The 17,001-nt window shown below is 42.0% G+C and overlaps 1 protein-coding gene across 1 annotated transcript in view; it reads right to left on the bottom strand.

Moving 5' to 3' along the window:
- LOC145349812 (atypical chemokine receptor 3-like) overlaps positions 1 to 17,001 on the bottom strand; it is a 46,009-nt gene that overhangs the window by 15,705 nt on the left and 13,303 nt on the right. The window lies entirely within an intron of this gene.

The following is a 17,001-nucleotide window of genomic DNA, read 5'->3' as shown; positions in this document are numbered from 1 at the left end:
GGGAGTGCAGAGGAGGTTTACTAGGCTGATACCGGAGTTGAGGGGGTTGAGCTATGAGGAGAGGCTGAATAAACTGGGCTTGTACTCATTAGGGTTTAGAAGAATGAGGGGAGATCTCATTGAGACGTATAAGATGATGAATGGGATGGATAGGATAGAGGTGGAGAGACTCTTCCCGCTCAAAAAGGACAGTAGGACTAGGGGGCACAGCCTCAAGATAAAGGGGGAGCGGTTTAGAACGGAGTTGAAGAGGAACTTCTTCACTCAAAGGGTGGTGAATCTCTGGAATTCTCTGCCCGTTGAAGTGGTGGAGGCTGCCTCGCTAAATATTTTTAAGACGCGGGTTGATGGGTTTTTGATAAGAGAGGGGATTAAGGGTTATGGGGAGAGGGCGGGAAAGTGGAACTGAGCCACGACAGATCAGCCATGATCTTATTGAATGGCAGGGCAGGCTCGAAGGGCTAGATGGCCTACTCCTGCTCCTATTTCTTATGTTCTTATGTTATGTTTTTCAGGAAAAAAAATGAAGTCAGAAAACAGCCCAAGCCAAAAAACAAATTAATTTTACTTCTTTGTAAAAAGTAATAATAAATATAAACTGTTTTTGTAAAACTTCAGGTTAAAATAATGTCTTTTACTTGTCACTTATTACCTAGAAAAAGACCATAAGACGTAGGAGCAGGATTAGGTCAGTCGGCCCATCAAGTCTGCTCCGTAGTTCAATCATGGATGTAGTGATGACAAACAAGTTCACACATGTTTAGTATCTCTGAGTGGTTAGCTGGATATGGCTCTCCATAAGGGGCAGCAATCTCTCAATGAAGGAAGCCACGTTCACACAGAATAAAATAATACCTTCAATCATGGAATGGATGGATTCCTCCATCTTCTATACATGGGTGCAGATAGTCTCTGGATGTTCTGCCAGATTTTCCTGTACCTCACACTGTAGCGTCTGTCACCTCGTTGATCACCCTAGATAACATTACTAGCACCACCACGCCCCCCCCTCCCCCCTAGCATCCAAGTGTGAATAATCTTTATGTCACTGCCTCCATCAGCAACTTAGGCATGGCTGTACTATGATTGTTAGATCGTGACACCATTACTAACCGTGCTTGACCACCCAAGCATGTGTTGGTACCTGCACTGGCAGGGAATAATGGGGCAATGCACCTTCTGAGATTTCCTTTTTTCAGACCGGTGAGTCTCACACCAGTGGCAGGGAAACTATTGGAGAAAGTACTGAAGAAGAGAATTAATCTCCACTTGGAAAGGCATGGGTTAATTAGGGACAGTCAGACCGGCTTTGTCAGAGGGAGGTCATGGCAAACAAATCTGACACAACTTTCCAAAAATGTGATCAAGTATTTGGATGACAGAAGTTGATATAGTTTATATGGGGTGGCATGGTGGCTAGTACTGCTGCCCCTCAGCTCCAGGGATTTGGGTTCAATTCCAGCCTTGGGTCATTACCTGTGTGGAGTTTGCACAATTCATAGAAACCCCACAGTGCAGAAAGAGGCCAATTGGCCCATCGAGTCTGCACTGACCACAATCCCATCCAGGCCCTACCCCCATATTCCTATATATTTACCTGCTAATCCATCTAACCTACGAATCTCAGGACACTAAGGGGCAATTTTTAGCATAAATAATCAACCTAACCCGCACATCTTTGGACTGTGGGAGGAAACCGGAGCACCCAGAGGAAACCCACACAGACATGAGGAGAATGTGCAAACTTCACACAGTGACCCAACCGGGAATTGAATCCAGATTCCTGGATCTGTGAAGCAGCAGTGCCAACCACTGTGCTACCGTGCCGCCCAAACATTGGCAATCTCTCCATGTCTGCGTAGGTTTCCTCCCAATGCTCGTTTCCTCCCACAGTCCAAAGATGTGTGCATTAGGTTGATTGGCCATGATAAATTGTCCCTCAGTGTCAGGGGAATTAGTGGAGTGAATGCATGAAGTTACGGTGATGGAACTTCGTTGGGATTGTTGTCAGTACAGGCTCGATGGGCTGAATGGCTTCATTCTGCACTGTTGGGACTCAATGATTCTATATGGATTTTAACAAAGCTTTTGGCAAGGTCCCGCATGGGAGACTGACTAAGAAGATTGAAGCACAAGGAATTCAGGGAAACTTGGCAAGATGAATCTAAAACTGGCTTAGTAATAGGACACAAAGAATGGTGGCAGAAGGCTGATTGAGTGACTGAAGGGCAGTGTCCAGTGGTGTACCCCACATTTCAGTGCTGGGTCCCTTATTCTTTGTTATATACATAAAGATATAGATGACATTGTGGGGGCAATAATAAGCAAATTTACAGATGACACCAAGATTGGTGGGGTGGTTAATAGTGAAGAAAAATGTTGTAAGTTACAAGAAGATATAGATGGGTTTGTCAGATGGGCAGAGCAGTGGCAGATGGTATTTAACCCTGATAAGTGCGAAATTATGTACTTTGGAAGAAATAACAAGACAAGAGAGTATTTAATGAATGGAAGGACAGTCTGAACCTCAGAGAACAGAGGGATCTTGGAGTAATTATTTGCAGATCCCCGAAGACAGCAAAACAGATGAATAGGTTAGTTAAAAAGGCATATGGGTCACTTGCTTTTATCAGACATGACAAGGAGTAATGTTGGAGCTATACAGAATGTTGGTTAGGCTTCAATCTACAGTTCTTGTTACCTTATTATAGCAAGGATGTGATTGCACCAGAGAGGGTACAGAGGTGGTTCATCAGGGTCTTGCCTGGGATGGAGCATTTAAGATATAAGAGAGACAGGATTGTTTCTTTGAGAGCAGAGAAGGCTGGGGGTAAGGGGGAGGGGTGGCATGATTAAGGTGTATAAGATTACGAGGGTTATGATCAGGGTGAAAAGGAAACAGCTGTTCCTCTTGGTTGAGAGGTCAGTCACAAGGGGAAGATAGTGTTAGGGTAAGGGGCAGGAGATTCAGAGAGGGTTTGAGAAAACAATTATTCACTCAGAGGTGATGGGAACCTGAAATGTGCAGGCTGGGAAGATAATGGAGGCTGGAAATCTTACAACCTTTAAAAAATATTTGGATGAGAAGTTGAAGCATCAGAATATTCAAGGATAAGGGACATGTCCTGGAAAATGGGATTAGTGTGACTTTACTGGCCAATATTGTCAGTGCAAACTCAAGAGGATGAAGGGCCTTTTTCTGCACTGTAAGACTCTATGAACAAAGAACAAAGAATCTTACAGCACAGGAACTAATCCTTCCATCCCCCAAGTCTGCACAAATCATGCTGCCCATCTAAATGAAAACCCCCTACCTTTCCGGAATTATATCACTCTATTCCCATCCCATTCACAGAATCATAGAATCATACAGTGCAGAAGGAGGCCATTCGGCCCATCGAGTCAGCACTGACCACAATCCCACCCAGACACTATTCCTGTAACCTCCCCACCACCCCTGCCCATATTTACCGTGCTAATTCCCTGACACTAGGGTCAATTTAGCATGGCCAATCAACCTATCCGGCATATCTTTGGACTGTAGGAGGAACTGGAGCACCTGAAGGAAACCCATGCAGACTTGGGGAGAATGTGCGAACTCCACACAGACAGTGACCCAAGCTGGTAGTCGAATCCAGGTCCCTGGAGCTGTGAGGCAGCAGTGCTAACCACTGTAATACCACGCTGCCCTTGGGAAGTTGGGACCCCAACTGTTTGCATTATATATTTCATAACTCAAATGGCCAACTGGGGTCAACTTGTCCGTTAGGACAAAGGACCCTGAACCATTACTTTCAATACTTAATGGTCGATATATTTAACAAGCAGCATGGTGGCACAGTGATTAGCACTGCTGCCTCACAGCTTCAGGGATCAGGGTTCGATTCTCAGCTTGGGATCACTGTCTGTGTGGAGTTTGCACGCTCTCCCTGTGTTGGTGTGGGTTTCCTCCAGGTGCTCCGGTTTCCTCCTACAGTCCGCAGATGTGTGGGTTAGATTGATTGGCCATGTTAAATTGCCCATTAGTGTCCTGGGATGCGTGAGTTAGAGGGATTGGTGGGGTAAAAGTGTGGGGTTGTGGGGATAGGGCATTGGGTAGGATTGTTGTTGATGCAAACTCAATGGGCCAAATGGCCTCCTTCTGCACTGTAGGATTTTTTAGGATTCTAAGTTGAGGAACCGAAACAAGAGATGAACACCTTTGGTTAAAGATAGTACCTGGGAGTCATGTGACAGAAACCTCTGGTTTTTGGGAGCAGTAATATTGCCGTGCTATACTGCAAATTCAATCTTCTACTTTACCATCTAACAAGGAGCTTCACAGACAAGGAACTCTGGCCCAAGTTGAATACTTGGCTCCATCTACACTACCTCTACTGGAGATTCTGTAACATTACCCACAAGACTGATTTATCTCTGCATGTTTATCATTTGAGGATGTAACTTGTAGAACTAACTGAGGAGAACAAGTGGATGTGGTTTATTTAGACTTTCAGAAGGCTTTCTACAAGGTCTCACGTAACAGACTGTGTAAAGTTAAAGCATATGGTATTGCAGGTAATGTCTTGAGATGGATAGAAAGCTGGTTAGCAGATACGAAGCAAAGAGTTGGCATAATTGGGTCTTTTTCTGATTGGCAGTCAGTGACTAGTGGAGTTCTGCAGGGATCTGTGTAGGGATCTGAGTGATTTGGAAGAGGGAACTGAATGTGTTATCTTCAAAATTGCAGATGATACAAAGTTGATTGAAGAGCGAGCTGTGAGGAGGATAGAGAGATTTTTCAGCATGATTTGGACAGGCTGAGTTTGTGGGCATCTGCATGGCAGTTGCAGTATAATGTGGATAAATGTGAGGTTATCCACTTTGGTAGAAATAATTGGAAGACAGATTACTTGAATGGGTGCAAATTGAGAGAGGTGGATACTCAGCGAGACCTTGGAGTCCTCGGGCATCAGTCCCTGAAAGTAAGCACGCAGGTACAGCAGGCAATAAAGAAGGCAAATGGTATGTTGGTCTTCATAGCAAGAGGATTTGCGTATAGGGATAGGGAAGGGGGGGATCAGGATATTTAATTTAATGAGCAGCCATGATCTAGATGAATGGTGGAGCAGGCCTGAAGGGCCAGTGGCCTACTCTTGTTTCTAGTTTCTATGTTTTATCATGTGACGAGGACACCAGAGGGAGTGCAGCAAGGGTGGCACAGTGGGACAGTGGTTAGCACTGCTGCCTCACAGCGCCAGGGACCGGGTTCAACTCTGGTCTTGGGTTACTGTCTGTGTGGAGTTTGTATGTCCTCTCTGTGTCTGCATGGGTTTTCTCTGAGTGCTCCGGTTTCCTCCAACAGTCCAAAGATTAGCGTGTTAGGTTGATTGACCATGCCAAATGGACCCTAGTGTCAGGGAGGATTAGCAGAGTAAATATGTGGAGTTATGGGAATAGGTTTTGGGTGAGGTTGTGGTCGGTGCAGACTCAGTGGGCCAAATGGCCTCTTTCTGCACTGTAGGGATCCTATGGATTCTATGGACCACCGGACAAATGCATTATTTGGTACTGGTTTTCAGCTCACACATTGTGTAATTGGATCTTGATTCTGAACTCTAGAATCCATGTGAATCAACGGGCACAATCTTATGAGAAAATTTCTAAATGTTGAACAAGTGAGAGAATTGCACCATGTTTTTCAGCTAGCCGCGAGTCGCAATTTTATGACACCTAGTACAAAAAAAGAGCCCAGATGCGATTCTCATCAGTAAGTGGGAAGCTGGGGCTATGGGGAGGGATGCAGAGCCCAAGCTTGCCGGTGAAGCCAGTGCTGAGCCATCATTGTGCAGTTCCACCTTTTTCACCAATCACCAGCCCCCTTGCTGAGCACCCTTTCCCTGCCCATCACTACCCACGCAGAATTCCCCCTTCCCGGCAGATCACCAATTTCCATGCAGAGTTTCCCCCCAGATCACTACCTCACCTCTGACACCTATGTAAGACTCTTATTTATTGAGTACAGCCCAGTCTTCAACACCATTACTCCTACGAAACTCATCTCCAATCTCAGTGGCCTAAGGCTTGACTCCATCCTCTGCGACTTATTACTGTTCTCAGTCCCCTACTGTACTCCTTATACACCTATGACTGTTTGGCCAAATTCCCCTCCAACTCAATTTTCAAGTTTGCTGATGTCACCACTGTAGTGGGTCGGATCTCAAACAATGACTACAGAGTACAGGAATCAGATAGAGAATGTGGTGAACTAATCTGACCACAATAATCTCTCCCTCAATGTCAACAAAATGACTCCCTCAATGTCAAACAAATTGACTTCAGCTTGGGCAGCACAGTAGCACAGTGGTTAGCACTGCTGCTTCACAGCTCCAGGAATCTGGGTTCGATTCCCAGCTTGGGTCACTGTTTGTGTGGAGCTTGCACATTCTCCTCGTGTCTGTGTGGGTTTCCTTCGGGTGCTCCGGTTTTCTCCCACAGTCCAAAGATGTGCGGGTTAGGTTGATTGATCATGCTAAAATTGTCCTTTTGTCCTGGGATGCATATATTAGAGAGATTAGTGGGTAAATACATAGGGATATGGAGGTAGGGCCTGGTTGGGATTGTGGTCGTTGCAGACTCGATGGGCTGAATGGCCTCTTTCTGTACTGTAGGGATTCTAAGTCATTCTGAGCTTCTAGTGGAGAACATACTGCTGTCTACATCAATAGGGACGAAGTAAAAATGGTTGAGAGCTTCAAGCTTTTAGGTATCCAGATCATCAACAACCTGTCCTGGTCCCCCCATGCAAAAACAATAGATAAGAAAGCTCCATCAATGTCTCTACTTTCTCAGAAGACCAAGGAAATTTGGCATGTCAGCTACGACTCTCACCAACTTTTACAGATGGTTGTATCACAGCTTGGTATGGGCTCCTGCTCTGCCCAAGACTGCAAGAAGCTACAAAGGGTTGTGAATGAAGCCCAGTCCATCACATAAACCAGCCTCCCATCCACTGACACTGTTAACGCTTCCTGCTGCCTCAGAGAAGCATAATTAAGGATCTCACACACGCCGGACATACTCTCTTCCACCTTCTTCTGTCAGGAAAAAGATACAAAAATCTGAGGTCACGTACCAACCAACTTGAATGTATTATGGTTATGGGGAGAAAGGTGGATTATGCTATTGAGTTGGACGATCAGCCATGATCGTAATGAATGGTGGAGTGGGCTCAATGGAGCTATGTTTGGACACCTAAAAGCTTGAAGCTCGTGATCATTTCTACTTTGTCCCCATTGGTGTAGACAGGGGCATGTCATCCGCTATGCGTCCTGAAGTTGATGGATTATCTCCTTCAATTTGTTGACATTGAGGGAGAGATTATTGTCGTCACACTAGTTCACCAGATTCTCTATCTCATTCCTGTACGCCATCTCATGAAATCTGACCCACTACGGTGATGTCATCAGCAAACTTGAAAATTGAGTTGGAGTGGAACTTGGCCACACAGCCACAGACGTATAATCATGCCCAATATTTTCTTTCTCTGTGAGCTTTGCACTGTAAATCTTTATTTTCTCTATCCCTCTTTTACTATATGAATGTAAAGGAGGAAACATTGTTGTTCTGATCCTACATTTTGAGTATGCAAATCAACTAACCTTTTTAGTTCATCCCATCTCAAGTTTGCTTTGAGGTGATTATTAGAAATTGGGTCACACCAATTGAGGTGGGAAGCATGCCACTGTTCATAAAAGTGGAATCAAATCAAAACACTTTCTTGTTTATGGACAGGTGGTGAGAGCAGAAATTAGAGCTGTGTTAATCCTGCCCATAACATATCCTTAAATGTGTTTAACAATGGAGCAACCATAACCTTCTGAAACAGTGAATTCCAAAGGTTCACAACCCTTTGAGTAAACTGATTTCTCCTCATCTAATCCCTATCCTAAGACTGTGTCTTCATCTTCACTGACTCAAAATCTTGGAATTTCCTTCCTAACAGCACTGTAGTTGTACCTACAGCACATGGACTACAATAGATCACAAAGCTTTTCAAGGACCAATAGGAATGGTAACAAATGTTGGCCATTTCAGTGATGCCCATGTCCCATGAAAAAACAAAATAAATTGTATTGGATAATACTTGGTTTCATTGTTCAGAATATTGAATACAGGAGTTGGGACGTCTTGTTGAAGTTGTACAAGACATTGCTAAGGTCACAATTGGAATACTGTGTACAGTTCTGATCACCCAATTATAGAAAGGATATTATTAAACTAGAAAGAGTGCAGAAAAGATTTACTAATGCTATCAGGAGTTGATGGTTTGAGTTATGAGGAGGGGCTGAATAGACTGGGACTCTTTTCTCTGGAGTGTAGGAGGCTTGGGGGTGATCTTATAAAGGTTGATAAAATATGAGGGGCATGGCTAACATAGATAGTTATTATCTTTTCAAAAAAGAAGGGGAGTCTAAAATTAAACTGCATAGGTTTAAGGTAAAATATACAAAAGGGTCCAAAGGGGCATGAAATTCAAACTTGTTCCCTCCCGCCCTCTGTCACTGTTCATTTAAAACTATAAAGGAGCTGGCAAAATGATTTGTAATGTTGTCGTATGTCATTTGACTGCCCTCTGCTGGTTAATAACATTAACAAATTGGATACATATTACAGCGTGCATTTCCAGTGTAAAGCTTCATCCATTGGCAATGCATATTGAGCGATTAGTCCATATCAAGTATGTCCACTTTCCTGAAAAATGCCTTCAGTGGATGAGGTTCAGGGCCTGGAGCTTGTATTCTGAAAATTTGTCTTGAAACTACATCAGATAAAGAGCACTGACAACCATCTTGAGAAGCTTGGCTTATATCAGACAGTTCTCCCTCGGATCAGAAATACTGTCAGGGTAGGTGAAGGGAACCAATCAGTGATGTTATGGTTCAGGTTAGAAACTCCAAAGAAAACCAGGTGCAAACCTGATTTTTCGCTGCTCACCCAATCTTACCACCTCGCCTTGTCAAACGATAGACGGGAAAAGGTCACAAGATCATGCCCAATATTTTCTTTCTCTGTGAGCTCTGCACTGTATCCCAAAGTAAACGCAAACAATCCCATTTAAGCCACTTAAGTAGCAATAAGTGGACTTTTCCAATCAAGCCAGAAACAATGCCCTCACTGAAGCTGTGAGCTGAGAAATCTCTGAAGCTGTAAGAGCTGCAGAAATCACGTTTTAAAAAAAACCTCTCTTAAAGATACACTAACATCACAGTGAGTAGAAGTGAATTGTTTGCTCCAAGTGGTCAACCTAAAATACTTATTCTCAATAAATTTCACCTTTGTATTTGGCTGAACTTTCCAAAAATAGCAGGAATTTTATATGAATTAAAGAGTTGCTAAGAAAAAGGTCTTGCTGCCAGCACTTAACTGTAAGAGACCTTATGCCATGAAAAAGTTTCCATTGCATATTTTAACCTTCCGTATTTGAATAACAAAAATGATGAATAAGGGGAAGCACGACGTGAACTCTGTGGAAAAGTGATAGAACAATGCAACATTTGATACTTCTTTTGATATCAGGCACTGTATTAGCGCTTTTGCACAAAGTCAGTATGAAGAGAAAACCACACTACTGCGCAAACTGGAAATCTGAAAGAAAATCAGAAAATGCTGAAAAAAAATCCAGCAGATCTGGCAGCATCTGTAGGGAGAGACACAGAGTTAATGTTTAACATGGTTAGGATCTGTATCATAGAATCACAGAATCCTACTGTGCGGAAAGAGGCCATTCAGCCCATCAATTCTGCACCTACCACAATCTCAACCAGGCCCCATCCCCTTAACCCCATGAATTTGCCCTAGCTGGTCCCCCTTGACATTAAGGGGCAATTCAGCACGGCCAATCCACCTAACTTGCGCATCTCTGGACTGTGGGAGAAAACTGGAGCACCCAGAGGAAACCCACGCAGACTTGGGGAGAGTGTGCAAATTCCACACAGACAGTGATCAAAGCTGGGAATCGAATCGGGTCCCTGGCACTGTGAGGCAGCAGCGCTAACCACTGTGCCGCCCTACTATAGTGGGTAATTTTGATTGGGTGACTGGATAGCTTTAAAAAAACTAAAGTAATTCTGAAAATGCAAACTTCACAAAGGTAAAATGACTCCATTTTAAAAGCGGAACAGAATTTATCTAAACTAGTTTATTGAAAGATAGAAAAATCAAACATGATGTACAAAAACAATGAAACAATAACTTTGGCTGAAGGGAAATCTCAGATTTGCCAGGCAGCACAACAGTACCACAGGGCTTTCTCAAAAGATCCAATCTTTCATGCCAAAATACAAAACAATTATACTCTTTTGTTATCTATAGTTCATCTGTGCACTCAGATCAGCTGGCGGGGGTACTCACAGACATCTTTAACCCCTCTTTACAACAATCTGAGCTCCCTATCTGCTTCAAGAAGATGACCATCATCCCCGTACCAAAGAAAAGCCAAGCAGCACTATCGTCTGGTAGCTCCGACATCTAATATTATGAAGTGCTTTGAAAGCTAGTCATGGCACGAATCAATTCCAGCCTCCTGGACTGCTTGGATCCACTACAGTTCACTTACTGCCACAACAGGTCCTCAGCAGACGGCATCTCCCTGGCCCTGCACTCAACCATAGAACACCTAGATAACAAAGACACTGATGTCAGACTCGTATTTATTGACGAGAGCTCAATCTTCAACACCATTTTTCCTATGAAACTCATTTCCAAACTCTATGGCCTGGGCCTTGGCTCCCCACCCTGCCACTGGATCCTGAACTTCCTAACCCACAGACCACAATCAGTAAGGACAGGCAACAACACCTCCTCTACAATCATCCTCAGCACTGGTGCCCCACAATGCTGTGTTCTCAGCCCCCTACTATACTCCTTATATTCCTTTAACTGTGTGGCCAAATTCTCCTCCAGTTTGATTTTCAAATTTGTTGACGACACCACCATCATGGGTCGAATCTCGAACAATGACGAGACAGAGTACAGGAATACGATAGAGAATCTGGTGAACTAGTACAGCAACAATGATCTCTCCCTCAATGTCAACAAAATGAAGGAGATTGTCATCGATTTCACTAAGCTTGGTGGAGAATATGCCCCTATCTACATCAACGGGGATGAAGTGGAAATGGTCAGAAGCTTCAAGTTTATAAGTGTCCAGATCACCAACAACCTGTCCTGGTCCCCCCATGCTGATGCTTGGTTTCAGTTTATCCTCTGCACCAGTATCAGCTCCTTCAAGAAATCTGTTGTTGTTAGTTTGAATCTATGTGTGCAAACCACATCTTTTTTAACATAGTTCAGACATTACAAAAAGAAAATTGGTGATGAGGCAGGGTTTTGCTTCATCAAAAACATTGAGAAAAGTTCCTAAGTAAAAAAAATTATGGTTCCTCAAACTTTGGGAAAAAGCAACAACAGGATTAAAGATTGAAGTGCCAGTGCTGGAAGAGGAGTACGAGAAAGCTCCATGTGTGGTTTTAAAAGTGGGAGTTTTCCAATCAAAGGAGAATGAGACTTCAGGCAGTATCTGTTACATTTGAAAAGAAAAAAATGCTCTGCTGTGCAACTGGTGTGCTATTGAAAAAAAAATACATTAAGTAAACGGACTCTGAGGAGAAGGGGGAGTAATAGGAAGACAATGAAAAATAAATTATACTGAACAGTCTCAAGTTGCTAGTGCCTGAAAGAGAAATGGCAGGTCAATTAGGAACCATGGGGCCTTTCAATGAAGAAAATGAATCATGAAGTTCCTGTGCAGATCATTTTCAGTGCTTTGTACAAACCAATAAAATTGAAAATGAGTTGCTTGTACCAGCTTTTCTCAACATAATAGGAAGTAAAATCTTTAATTTGCTCCAGAGCTTGGTTCATCCAGCAAAGCCAGGATCCAAACTTACAATGACTTGACAAAGACACTTGAAGAGCATTACTCTGATCATCATGCTTCAGGTTCCACTGATGAGATCAAGTGGAAGGTGAAAGCATTGCTCAGTTTGTGACATCCTTAAAAAGGCTGGCACAACATTGTGAATTTGGACTCATTGGAAGATGCTCTATGAGATTATCTGGTTTGTGGTCTCCAAAATTAAGCTATCCAAAGAAGATTGTTCACTGAACATGCTTTGATTTTAAAGACAGCAGTAGAATGATTATTATCAAAAAATCAGACAATTTTTACGTAACAATGAAAGCAACCTTTTGCCAGTAACTGCTGGTCCCCCTCCATGACTCTTTAACAATCTTGTGCCACTAATATCATGAAATACAATTTTTACAATGCTTCAGAATTAATTATTCTTTATTTCAAACCTTGCTTGCTGATTAGCATGGGATTCTGAATGAGAAGATTCGTGTTTTAAACATTTCTATTTTTTTAGTTCATCTTGTTCTGTCAAAATGCTTTAAATTACTGAGATTTCTCTTAAATTTGCAGACAACATTTGGCAATTACATTGTACAGTAAATTAAGTGGAATGTTATAAGGAATAGGAAAAAATTGAAATTATGAATGTGAATAAAAGCCTGTGCATCTGCGGCAAAATTGTAAATAATAAAATGGCAAAAGGTTTCAGACTATGAGTTTGGCAGGTCATATACCTTCACTTTGTTCCATACCAAATGGGTAAATGGAAAGACCCAATTCAATCTTTAGGTAATGTATTTGAATGAGAATTTGACTTACTGTCAGTGAAACTGTTTTGGAACATTCTAAAATGTCTGCCGGAAAACCATGTTTGCCATGAAGGCAGTGACAACTGACACACACTCCAACACTATTTAAAGAAAACAGATGTTCAAAGCACTCCACAGATTGAGCTGTGTTTAGTATGCAGATAGGCAGAACTTCCATCAACCACAAATTTCAATGCATAAATACTTTGGACTCTTCAATTTTCTTCAACCTACAGTAAAATCCAATGGATCTGACATGCAGGCTGATAATAAAAATTCTGGCACTGCTGAGATTATTCATGTAGCAATGTACTAAGCCCTTTCCCATTCTTTGTCCATTGCTTGAAACGAGTTCAAGTCAAACTGAAATCCAAATGCTGCAGCAATGGTACCTGAAGGGAATTGACATGTATTGTTACTTCAAGAGTACTGAAAACATTTCATAATTCTATTCCTTGCATATTTTAAAAAAGGGATTTTGCAATAAATAATGTATTACACTATCACTAATAACACTAATCCATTGGGAGATATGTGTGGAGCAGGCCAAAACAAATTTGTTGGTGATTTTTTTTTCCATTGTTTTAATTTTGTTAATTCAAGGCAAGGCCAAAATTAATTACCCATATCTTTTTTTTTATTCTTTCATGGGATTTGTGCATCACTGGCAATACCGATATCTGTCGCTCATTGCACATCCCTAATCACCCTTAAACTGAATGACCCAGAAATATAGAACATACAGTATAGAAGAGGCTCTCCAATGCTTCAAGTCTGCACTGACATCTGTGGGAAACCCCTCTAATGCTATTTACCAGCCTTGTTAGGCCATGGACTTGGGTCTGGAGTCACATGCAGGCTTGACCGGGTGAGGTTGGCAGATTTCTTTCCACATATGACTCAGCAGGGGTGTGGGAACCAACAGGAAATATTAGAGAGGAGTACCAGGATGCACAAATTACAGGGAGGGTCAGAAAACACTCATATAGAGAACAGAAAGTTAATAGGTGAAGTTGGAGTAAAGGAAAAAGTAATGGGGCGGGATATTACAGCCTCGCTAATCTCGAAACCATAAAATCCCACCCAAGGTCAACAGACCTTCCCATTGTCCACCAGTCGCCCACTCAGATTCCCGTAGCAGGCAGGGCAGTAAAATTCCGACCATAATGTCTAAATCATACTGTGCATGAATGTGAATGCATGGACTGTACACATGCTGCTGTAGAAAATTTCCCTGAATCCAGTCTAGGAGCTTTTACAGCTCTCCACCCTTTACATTATTACTGTCCTAATTTACATTTGGGTAATTAAAGTCCCCATTAAAACTACTCTAAAATGTTTGTATCTTTCTCTAATTTTCCTGCAGATTTATTCTTCTACATCCTCCTCACTATTTGGCAGTAATATAGATGCAGACTACGTTGTGGAATTATGTTTTAGCGGTAATTGGGATCTTGCACAAGGAAGGGCAAGACTGGGTGCTAAATGTTCCTGGGTACACAGGGTTCAGAAAACATAAAAAGGAAGGAGGAGGGGTGGCAGTATTGGATAAGGAGAGCACTGCAGTGCTGGAGAAAGAAGATGTCCTGGAGGGTTCAAGGACAGAATCAATTTGGCAAGAGCAAGGGAAAAGAAAGGGTGCCAATACATTGCCCCGTAAAATCAGTAGACTGCCAAATAGTGAGGAGGATGTGGAAGAATAAATCTGCAGGAAAATTAGAGAAAGACACAAACATTATAGAGTAGTTTTAATGGGGGACTTTAATTACCCAAATCTAAAAAAGAACAGTGATAATGTAAAGGATGGACAGGAGTAAAAGTTCCTAGATTGTGTTCAGGGAAATTTTCTACAGCAGCATGTGTACAGTCTAACAAGAAAGAATGCACTGTTGGACCTGGTTCTTGGAAATGAAATGGATGAGCAGATAAAGTTTGTTTCTTTAGTGTATCTTTGTATCTGTATTTTTTTTACTCTTTGGGGAATAGTAGGGGAAGTGGAAAAAGGATTGCTAAGCTGATTATCAGCCTGTTCAACCTCTTTGATTATCCCTACTGTGGCTAGCAACTTCTGGCATTGGACTCAAACCCTGAACCTCTGGTCCAGCAGTAGGGGTACTACCACTGCACCATAAGGCCTCCCTGTAGGACAAATGTTAGTGGGGGAACACTTCGGTGACAGTGATCATTATACAGTAAGGTTTATGATGATAATCAAAAAGGGCAATGGGCAATCCAGAGTAAAACTAATTAACTGGATGAAAGGGTTAAAAATCACACAAGTTTAAAAATCACATAAGCTGCAACTGAACCTCAGTCATATAGGGAAAGCTGTGTACAAATGACAGGTTTTGATTAAAGTAAGCCCAGATAACGCTCAAGGTCTATCTAATCGAATGATGTGCAGTTACACTTCATATCTGCCCAATAGAACAAGAAACAATGGAAAGGGAGATTGAGATAACATTAATCAGAGATATAGCTGTCATTTCTTGATGATATAACATGCACAAGTTTTAACTGGATATTATACTCTTATGTACGCATGATGTAACCATAACTATGATTGGATAGATATAACTCCTGTCCTGTTATGATATGTGCTAATTACTTGTATTTGATGCTGAGTCTTTAACTGCCGGTGTATTTCTGAATTTTTCTCTCTGAATGCTTGAATGGACATTCAAGCTATAGTAAAATTCATCCTGGGACCACTCTATTTTTGTTTGGCTACTTGAGGGGAAGGATAGTTTTAAAATACAAAAAGAAAACCATTGTAATGGTCCCTAACACTGGGGAATAGCTGACTTCAATGGGGCAAGAATTGAGCTGGGCCAGTTGGACTGGAATGAAAGTTGGTGGATTAAAGCGTAGCTGAATAATGGGCTACCTTCAAAACAGAAATGGTCTGAACACTGTCAATTCCCTTAAAAGGGAAAGGTCAGGTCAACAAATTTAGAAATCCCTGGATGAAAAAAGAGATGGAAATTAATATAGGGAAGGAAAAGTGTGCTTCAGATAGGCGTTTGGTAGAAAATACAGTTGAGAACCAAGAGGAATACAGAAGGTATGGAGGGAAGGTGAAAAAGCACATTAGAGAAGCAATGAGGGATTATGATAAAAGACTAGCAGTCAACATAAAGGGGAATATCAAAGTCAAGGGAGGTTGAGATATATAAATAGTAAAACGGCAGTAAAAGGAGGAAGAGTGCTAATTCCAGACCAAAAAGGAAAGTTACACATGGTGGGGGGTCATGGCTGAGATATTAAATTAATATTTGACCAAGAAGGTAAATCCAAGCCTGTTTCTTATTATTTCAGGAACGGTCATGTACATTTATGCAGATAAGTTAGAAGTTAACTGATATTGAAAGTTCAAGACATATGCAACCATGATGCAAAGGTGGGTCAGGACACAAAGGAGGGTGAGCTGTGAGGAGGATGCAAAGATGCTTCAGTGTGATTTGGACAAGTTGAGTGAATGGATAAATTCATGGCAGATGCAGCATAGTATAGATAAATGTGAAGTTATCGATTTTGGAAGCAAATACAGGAAGGCAGATTATTACTTTAATGGCTATAGATTGAGAGAGGGGGATGTGCAATGAGACCTGAGTATCTTTGTACACCAGTCACTGAAAGTAAGCATGCAAGTGACGCAGACAATGAGGAAGGCAAATGGTATATTGTCTTCACAGCGAGAGGTTTTGAACACCGGAGCAGGGATACCTTGCTGCAATTATACAAGGCCATACCTGAGACCATACCTGGATTATTGTGTGCAGTTTTAGGCTCCTTATCTGAGGAAGGATGTTCTTGCTATGGAGAGATTACAGTGAAGGTTTACCAGATTGATTCTTGGGATGGTGGGAGTGACATATGATGGAGATTGAGTCAGTTAGGATTATATTCACTGGAGTTTAGAAGAATGGGAGGGGTCTCTTAAAAAGCTATAAAATTCTAACACGTCTAGATAGGACAGGTGGAAGGATGTTTCTGATGGCAGACAAGTCCAGAACCATGGTTCACAAACTCAGGATATGGCATAGACCATTAAGGGTTCAGGTAAGGAGAAAGCTCTTCATTAAGACAGTAGTGAAGCTGTGACATTGTATGGTTTCAAGAAGGAGTTAGATTTAGATCTTGGTGCTAAAGGGATCAAAGGGCATGGGGGGAGGACAGATAGAGGTTACTGAGTTGCATATCAGCCATGATAATAAACGACGGAGTTGCATCAAAGGCAATTATAGGCTGAATGGCCTACTTCTCCTATTTTATGTTTTAATGTCACACTTTAAT

This window comes from Carcharhinus amblyrhynchos, chromosome 11 (genome assembly GCF_965287045.1).
Source record: "Carcharhinus amblyrhynchos chromosome 11, sCarAmb.v2.hapA, whole genome shotgun sequence".
Lineage (NCBI taxonomy): Eukaryota > Metazoa > Chordata > Chondrichthyes > Carcharhiniformes > Carcharhinidae > Carcharhinus > Carcharhinus amblyrhynchos.
Note: the sequence above shows the minus strand (reverse complement) of the source record. Positions and strands in the feature narration are given on the sequence as shown.